Raw genomic sequence first — 10,158 nt, 5'->3', positions numbered from 1 at the left:
TTATTTGAGTGCTTCATTGTACAATCTGTCTCTTACAAGAGAGATTTCTTCTTCTCTTTCTTCTTACTCAAGAAAAGTGATTAAGGGACCGAGGGTCTCTTGTTGTAAAGATATTTGAACACAAAGGAAAGGTTGTCCTTGTGTGGTTCAGAGATTGTAAAAGGATTTTATAAGATGGTGCAAATCTCAAGCGGGTTGCTTGGAGACTGGACGTAGGCACAGGGCATGGCCGAACCAGTATAAAAACTGAGTTTGCCCTTTCTCTTCTCTTAAACTTCTTTATTTATTGTTATTTATCTTTGGCGTTAAGGAAGTTTAGTTTGAATTATCTTACAGTAATTCATAATAAGAGTGCATTGAAATTTTCATTAAAGAAGAGTAAAATTTTTAATTGGGGAAATAGTTTGTGGTATCTTAATTCAACCCCCCTTCTTAAGATATCTGAGGCCACTTGTCCAACATCAACATCATATACTTAATGAGATTGACGAATCAATTTCAAATAGGCATAATATTATTTCTACTTTTCAATTCTAAGAAATGTTCATTATGTGGAACTGAAAGACATAATTATAGTAATTGTCCATACAAGCAAGTTAATATATTGGTTCTACTTTTCAATTTTATCTTTCTGTTTAATTTGTATTGTTTTATTTTATTATAATATATTGTGTGTTTTCACTTTAACAATTACTTTTATTACTAAATTATTTTCTATTGTTAATATTAAAATAATTTTATTAAATAAAATTAATTAATAATATTGTATGAAATTATTAGTTTAATTAATGGTAAATATAAAAAATAATTAAAAATATTAAAAAATACATTAATATTATTTGATAAATGTCGCTAATACTAAGTTAATATGAGTAAAAAATATTGAAAAAAACTATTAAAAAATAAAGAAGTCTTAGAAATTATAACGATTTAAAGTAGTTCAACATTAATTTTAAAAATTTTTTTATCACAAGTTTGAAGTCCTACAAAATTTACCACTCTAGGTAAATAATTAAAAAAACTAAAGTTATTGTATTTTTTATTACTTCATTATTAAAAGAAAAGTCAAAATGTAAACTTTTTTTACAATTTCTTATCCAAATGTAGTAAAATTTCATACGACTTATCTTTATTTGAAAATTAATTCAAAAATACCTCCAATTCATAAATTTCAAATGGAATTATGCTCATTCTTATCAACTCTTATTTATTCTTTAAAATAATGGAACTTATTATGAAATTGAAGGCTAACTAAGTAGTACTAACAATAGAAACTAGACAAATGTCGTAGTCCAATCCCTATGTGAAGTTGTCAGTAGTGACGCAAAAGTCAAAAACCTAGATAGAGATAAAAGAAAAAAAAACACGTTTGTGCAGCGCTTCCGGATACTTTCTTCATTTTCGAATTTACCTTCTTAAGCACCATATGCATTCCTCCAATTTCACTCAATGAAGCATCATCACAGACCCTGAGACCCAAAGTCCAAACATGTCCATGGCAATAACTCACGTGCTCGCTTATCCATTCCCTTCCTCCGGTCACGTGATCCTTTTCTCCCAAAAAACTATTCCCCACTCCAAACCATTCTCCTCCCCGAACCTCAATTCCCAAACCCGAAGCAGAACAGGCTCGTAGCCTTCATGTGGCACCACCACTACCCAATCATTATGGACTAGGCCCAGGTCCAAGCCCAGCCCACTCCTTCTTCAACCATCATATATGACTTCTTCCTTGGTTGGACCCACCTCCTCGCACGTGACCTCCACGTGTCGCGCTTCGTCTTCTCCCCCTTCGGCACCTTTGCCCTCTCTGTCTCCTATTCCCTCTGGCGGGACCTCCCCAAAAACAACAACCCAAAAGACCCAAAGTCCGTCGTTTTTTTTCAAAACCTCCCGAACTCCCCAATCTACCCCTGGTGGCAGATTACGCACCTATTTCGTGACACTGAGAGAGGAGGTTCCGAATGGGAGTTTGACAGAGAGAACATGCTTTTCAACATCGACTCTTGGGGCTTCGTTTTCAACACATTCATCGAGTTGGAACGAGTTTACCTAAACCACATTAAGATAGAATTGGGGCATGAAAGAGTCTGGGCGGTGGGCCCGGTTCTGCCGATTCAAAAAGGTTCAATTTCAACAAAACCGGAAAAATGAGGCAGGGGCAGCACTATTTCACTACGCGACATCATGGAATGGGTCGAAGCACATGATAAAGGTTCAGTTGTTTACGTGTGTTTTGGGAGCTGTACGTTTCTCACGAGTTCACAAATAGAGGTGTTGGCACGTGCGTTGGAGTTAAGTGGGGTGAACATAATCACAATCTTAGAATCAGATTCACATACAACCGCCCTATACCCTTTATTTCAAGCTAATTGTAAGCCCTTAGCAATAGCTTGTAGCTCAAGATTCAAATTAGTAGTAGTGCCACAACTACCAGAAAATCCAATAAGCCAAGCACCTTCATGACTTCAGATCAGACCACTATAACCATTGCGCCCAAGATTACCAAAAGAGCTTCCATCCACATTGATCTTGAAAAAATTATCAAGAGGAGGAGACCAACTAACCGATCTTGGATCATGACTAGAAGAAGTCGCACCCAATAACATAGGAGAATCAATGGTAAGCCTTTTGACATTATTCAACTAGTTTCCCATTATGTGTCATTAAAAACCTCATCATTCCTAGCCTTCCAAAGGAACAAACAACAACAAATAAAGAGAGTACCATGATCACTAAGCACATGATCTTTAAACCAAAGTAAGGGATCATTACTTGCAAAGGCTGAACCAAAGTTAAACTTCATAAGTACCCATATACTGCGAGTCCAAGAACAATCACGAAGAACATGAAAAATAGTCTATTTAGTAACATCACATAAATGACAAGATACATCTTGAGTGATATGCCTATGAAATCTGAAACAATTGGTAGGGAGGCTATTATGCATGATAAGCCACACAAAGTGTTTAAGATTCTCGAGTACCCTTAACTTCCAAATCCAAGACCAGTTATCAGAGTTATCATTAGCCAGATTCAAACTGAAAGGGCCATCAAGTCGAGTGAGCCATGCACAGGCACACTTAGTAGAGTAAGATCCGAAAGCAAATGGATCCCAAATGTGAACTGTTAGAATTAATGTCTCATGTGAGAGGCATGCGACTTATGGAAGGACTAATAAATAAATAATTAATAATTAAGGAATAAATTGTAATTGGCCTTAATAGGAGAAGTTTATAGATTTAAATGTTACTTGATGGGAGTAGTGGTTATAAAAGGGGGTTAATACCCATTAACGTGAAATAAGGTCCCTTTCCTGATAGAAAAGTGTTTTCTCTCACCTATAGTCATCACGAACGTAGAGAGAGGGCAAAAAGAAAGGTCTAAGAAAGTGAAATCTTATTTCTCTCCTCTTCCAAGGAAATCAAAGCACACCGGAGAGAAGTCTTCCTATGGAGAAAGGTACGCATTATCTATTTTTATTTGTTGTTTGTGAGAATCATAGGTTTCAAGATCCTGTTGGTTTCCTATAATTGATAATCTAGGAAATCCCTTAAAGTTTTGCATGTGGTATCAGAGCGTGTGTTATGAAATTTATGATTCTTCAAGAATGATTTAATTTCTCCCAATTATGCATGAACCCTAATTATGAAATTTAGGGATTTTTTTTTTGCTGCAAGTATGAAATCTTATATTGAAAAGGGTGTCAATTAAGTTGGCTTTCAAATCAGAAGTATGAATGTGTAAAATTATATTATTTTGATTGTGTTCAATGAACAAAAACTTGTGATGTTTGTACATAATGGAAATTTTGAATTGTATATATTAAATTTGGAGAAAAATTTCAAATTTATCATTTTGTGCTATCTAATTTGATTTGATGATAATTGGTTTTTCCTTTAACATGTATTCATGAATATGGAAAAAACCATTAACGTAATTTCCCGGTTTTACTTCCATTAGCATTGTTGTATATATTCATGGAGAAAGCGTACGCGTCATGTAAGTTTAGTTTCATCTATGGCATGTACGTTTCTCTTTAGATGTAGGGATTAAGAATTCTTTGGAATTACTATTTGCACCCACTTTTTGCTAGTTTCAATCCCACTTGCTCAATTTTTTTCCCAAAATTATTATTAAATGTGATTAAAGGATTGAAAGTTTATACCTTGCAATTAAATTAACATGAATGCTTTGAAATTATTGGTAGCAGTATATATATATATGCTACATATTTCTTTGAACGTGTTTGAATGCAAAACACAAATAAATGTGAATATTATTTTACGGCCTGCAATGAAATTGATAAAATGACTATGAATTGTTAATAGCAATAAGTATGTGCAGGCCATATATATTTGGTTGGAATTAAATGTATGTTGAATTTGTTAGTCACCAAAGTGGCCAAATTTGTAAGGTTATTTAATTCCAAATCAATGATTATTTCAATTACTCAGAATAATGGATGCTAAATTATATGATTATTGGTTTATGGGTAATTGAAATTCATTGTTATAAGGCATTTATGGATCGCCCAAAGGTTGATTAGTTGTTCTTATAATTAATGAATATAATTGTAGGCGATTTGTGTGTATCATTAGTTTTATTTATATACCCAAAGGAAATAGATACTTCTAATTGGTGCATATTTAATTGCCAAATAATGTTAAGAATTTTTCTTAGCATCATAATGTTTGTATGTTGTGTGTTGGTGTATCACCCAAAGGAGAACATCAATATACATTGACCATTATATGAATGAATCATATGTATGACATGTATTTTATATCTCAAAAAACTTATGTGAATTTTATTATGTAATACATGTTCTCAATTCATTGAATTCTTATGTATCATCTGTGCCAATTTTAATGGGCTTAACTTCTCTTACTAAAATGAGCAAGTCCAATTTTACCTCGGTGTTTTGGATCATGATCTTGTTATGTTGGAAGAGAAGTTTGTTACTATTATTGATGCTAGTAGAAATGAAGAGAAAGCCCATTATAAAGCTTGGGAAAGATATAAGAGACTTAGCCTAATGTTCATGAGAATGACTATTGCAGACAGTATTAAGATAGGTCTCCCTAAGACTAATAATGCTAAAGAGTTTATGGGGTTAGTGGGAGAACGCTCTCAAATAGCTGATAAGTCTCTTGCTGGGACATTAATGAGTACACTGACCACTATGAAGTTTGATGGTTCACGTACTATGCATGAAACATGTCATTGAGATGACAAACAATGCAGCAAGACTTAAGACCATGGGAATGGTTGTGAATGAGAACTTTCTTGTTCAGATTATTCTAAACTCATTACCGTCTGAGTATGGCCCGTTCCAAATGAGTTATAATACCATGAAAGATAAATGGAATGTGCATGAATTGCACAGTATGTTAGTTCAGGAAGAAATGAGGCTTAAAAATAAAGGAAGTCACTCAGTCCATTATGTAAGCCACTAAGGGAATCAAGGAGCTGGAAAGAAATTTATGAAGAAGAATGATAAAGGCAAAGGGTAATTAAAGATCAATACTCTTTGCAAATCTAGAGGAAGGTATCAAAGGGAAATAATTGTCAATTTTGTAGGAAATCAGGACATTTCCAGAAGGATTGCCTAAATGTATGTTTTGAATCAAACTTAATTGAAGTTCCCCATAATACATGGTGGATTAATTCTGGATGTATGGCTCATAGTGGAAGCAGTTGAGACTTATTGTTTAAAACTCGACATTGGACATCGTTTAGATTTATTGGAAACTCTTTATGTACCTATTTTATCTAAGAATTTAGTTTCACTATCTAAACTTGATGTTACTAGATACTCCTTTAATTTTGGTAATGGATGTTTCAATTTATTTAAGCATAATCATCTCATTGGTACTAGCATTCCTTGTGATGGTTTATATAAATTGAAATTAGACAGTTTGTATGCTGAAACTGTTTTAACTCTACATCATAATGTTTGCACTAAACGTAGTTTAGTGAATCAATGATTTGCTTTCTTGTGGCATAAATGTTTAGGTCACATTTCTAGAGAAAGAATGGAAAGATTAATAAAGAATGAAATTCTTCCTTATCTAGATTTTATGGATCTAAATATTTGTGTGGATTGTATTAAGGGAAAATGATCGAGGTCGTACCCGAATCAAATAAACATTAAAAATGCAGTATCTAGCAAGTGATCCTAGGTCGTTTCCCAATGAGCAATGATCAACCAACGTTCATAATAGATAGTGATAAAACAGTAACGAATTGGGGGGGGGGGGTTGTTTGTTTTTTAGTAATTTAAACAACAAGCAAATTTTAATTAGAAAATAACAGAATTAAAACATGTTGTTTCCCCTTGATTCACAAGCAAGTCTCTTATCCTAGGTTACAAGGATTTATCCTTAACTAGTTCAACCACTTAATCCAACCCTAAATTAAATTACTAAGCGAAAATTAACATTAGGTTGTCATTATGAGATTAAGCAACACACACACCAATTAATCATGAACAAAACTGATCATTAAGCATGAACATAAATTAAGCGCAGAGACAATTAATCAAGCACTAAGCATGCATGGATTAATAACAACAAATACAAAGCAATTGGTGAAGAGAAAAAACTGATCAAAATTCAATAGTAATAACAAAACCTCAAAGAGAGCTATGCTTGATCCTCAAGAGAAAACAACGCTGGAGACTTAGCCTTCCATTAGTCAGTAGAAAATGAAATTTCAATTGGAAGCAGAAAATGAAATTACAGAAAACAAATTTTATTGCTACGTGAACAATGCGCATGAACAGTAAAAACTGGAATTGCAAAACCCTTAAATTATTCTCCTCTCAAAACTCTCCAAACTAAAACCCTGGCTCTATTATATAGGTCCTCAGCCCCAAAGCTTACAAATCTGTTTTAAGTCCAAGCCCATAAATGAAATAAAATAAAATCTGGACAAGATAAGATAAGATTGGATGAAATAAAATCTGGACAAAATAAAATCTAGATGAAATAAAATTTGGATAAGATAAGATTTGATAAAATAAAATTGTCTGCTTTCTTCAAGTCCAAGCCCAATTCCGGATTCAAGCCCAATTGCTTATAATTCTCCTGAAATTAAATTAAAAACACAAAATTAGTCAAGTAGGCCCAAATGATAAAATTGCATAATTAATTTGACAATTAAGGCTAATCAATAATTAAAATGGTGACAAAAAGGGTTAAGAAATAAGAGAAAATAATGACACATCAAATCCCCCCATACTTAGCCTTTTGCACTCCAGAGACATTAAAGAGAAACAAACAAACACAAAAACAATTACATATTTCTCAATGAATGTCAAGGAATAGGCAACATCCAACACGTAAAGAGTTAAAGAATCAAGACAGTCATGAAGATCATCCAAGCATCTCAAACATGGCAAGATAGTCAATCAGCTCAAGAATTGAATGAAAAGTGATAAAGCCTCACAAGATATGCACTCTATCTCTCAAGTGTCTAGGCTACTATTTACTCTCAGAGGACCCATGAAAACAAACACCACACAGACTTTGCAAAACTAAAAAATTGACAACCAACTCGATGAACACATACACATGAGGATCAAAAGGTCTTTTAAGGTTGTAATGGGACCAAAGACAAGGTAGAGGAAAGTATGGGATAAGTAGCTAAAACCCAAAGGAATAAAGGAGCAATGAGGAATAAGTGGGAACTAAGAAAAAGTAGTAAACCCCAAAACCAAAATTAAAAATTAAGCTTAAAAAGTAAACCCAAAACAAAATCAACCAAGTCCTCAAACCAATCCAAGTCTTCGAACCAAGACCTCATGTATTCAACTTCATTCTTTTTTTTTGAAACGTGAATAGTAGCATTTGAAAAATAAAACAACAATTAGGAAATATATGTATATACATCAAGCATGGCAAAAAAAAACATATCATCCAATGAAACATACCCCCCCCCCCCCCCCACACTTATTCCCAAAACAATTCCAAAGCTCCAAAATTCCTTAAGGGTAGGGTGAGATCATGGTTTTTCACTTAAGACTTGTAATGAGCTTCAAAACAAAGAAAGGGAAACATAGGATCAAAGGGGCTATCAAAGGAATTAATTCAAGGTAGGCTCATTTGGCTAGAGGCTTATAAAAACAAAATGCCTAAATCATCTCCCAACATGCATGTGAAGCATGAAGTATCAACAAGAGTCAAGCCAAGGCTATTGTGCAAGCAATCAGTGGGGAAAACACACCGAATAAAATAGATTATGATGACTCAAATTCTCACACGAAGGGTAAATCAATCACTTTCAATTCGAACATTCAAAACTAACTTGACATCTAGAGAAAAACAAGGATTTCAATTCACAAAATGCCAAGAAACTCCTATTTCAAAAACAATTACCCATTACCTGTACATAACCCAAAATTCAAAGAGAAACATGCAATGTTGTACACAAAACATAAAACCAAAATAACAAAATTAACCTAAAAAACCTAACAAAATTAAACTAGAGAACCCAACAAAATTAACCTAGAATACCCAACAAAATTAAAGAACAATCTCCCCCCCCCCACACTTAAACAACATATTGTCCTCAATGTAGCACAATCATAAGATCAAGAGCAATCAAAACAATCAATAAATTTGGACAAGTGAAATAAAAGTAAAGAAGGAGACAAAAAAAGAAAACTCCCTAAGTCATGGCGGAAGAGAAGTAGGGTGAAGTAAAGAGGTCTCCTCCACCACTACATCCACTAAGGAGGGATTTGTGAGGAATGGTTTCAGCTGATGTCCGTTGACCTTGAAGCTCTTATGGATTCACTTTTGATCTCAACTGTACCATAAGGAAAAACATTAGTCACCACAAAAGGACCAATCCATTTTGACCTCAACTTACCATTCATGAGTCCGAGCCTAGAGTTATACAATAAAAATTTCTGTCCAACCACGAAGTCCTTCTTAGCTATCAAGCTGTCATGGAACTTCTTGGTCTTCTCCTTGTAGAATTGGAATTCTCATAGGCTTCTAAACGGATCTCATCTAGCTCACTTAGTTGCAACTTCCTTTCCTCTCCAGCCTGCTCAATGGAGAAGTTGCAGGTCTTTACAACCTAGTAGGCTTTGTGCTCTATCTCTATAGGAAGATGACATGCCTTGCCAAAGACAACCCGATAAGGAGACATTCCTACGGGTGCTTTGTAGGCAGTCCTATGCGCCCAAAGAGCATCATCCAGCCTAGTGCTCGAATCCTTTTTGTTCGGCTGCACAATCTTCTCCAAGATCCTTTTTATCTCCTTGTTTGAAATCTTAGCCTACCCATTAGTTTGGGGCTGGTAAGGTGTGGAAATTTTGTGCACGACCCCATACTTTTTGAACAAGGCACACATGGATCTATTATAAAAATGGGTGCCTTGATCACTAACGATGGCTCTAGGGACTCCAAACCAGTAAAACAAATTAGATCTAACAAAATCCACAACAACCTTAGCATCGTTAGTTCTGGTGGGTTTGGCTTCCACCCATTTTGATACATAATCAACATCAAGGAGAATATAAACAAAACCAAAAGAGACAGGGAAAGGTCACATAATGTCTATACCCCAGACATCAAACACCTCACAGAACAACATGGGTTGTTGAGGCATTTGTTGTCTCCTTGAAAGTGAGCCGCTTGCTCTCTGACAAGGCTCACAAGTGCTACGGATTCTTCACGCATCCTTGAAGATGGTGGGCCAATAGAAACCACAATGAAGCACCTTGCGAGCTGTCCTATATATGCTAAGATGGCCACCTGGTGCGGAAGAATGACAAAATTGCAGGATCGAGTCGATCTCATGGTCTAGAATGCATCTCCTAATAACCTGGTCATTGCATAACTTCCACAAATAGGGGTCATCCCAAATATAATGCTTAGCATCACTCTTAATTTTATCATTTTGAGCTTTAGATGCTAAGGGAGGAAAAACAGAAGCAACCAAATAATTCACAATATTAGCAAACCAAGGAGTGGGGAAGGAATCACTATACAGAATGTACAAATGGTCATTTGGAAAATCATCCCGAATGGGTGAGTTCTCAGACGCACGCTCAATCCTACTCAGGTGGTCAGCCATGAGATTCGACGCACCACTCCGATCATGGATCTCCAAATCAAACTCTTGGAGCCAAAGCATCCACCT

The 10,158-nt window shown here is 34.9% G+C and overlaps 1 pseudogene; it reads left to right on the top strand.

Moving 5' to 3' along the window:
- Positions 1-1,489: 1,489 nt before the first annotated feature.
- LOC106795296 (UDP-glycosyltransferase 89B2-like) lies at positions 1,490-3,045 on the top strand (annotated as a pseudogene).
- Positions 3,046-10,158: the final 7,113 nt, after the last annotated feature.

This window comes from Glycine max, chromosome 12 (assembly GCF_000004515.6).
Source record: "Glycine max cultivar Williams 82 chromosome 12, Glycine_max_v4.0, whole genome shotgun sequence".
NCBI classification, from domain to species: domain Eukaryota; kingdom Viridiplantae; phylum Streptophyta; class Magnoliopsida; order Fabales; family Fabaceae; genus Glycine; species Glycine max.
The sequence above is the reverse complement of the archived record's forward strand: the minus strand, read 5'-3'. Positions and strand labels throughout refer to the sequence as shown.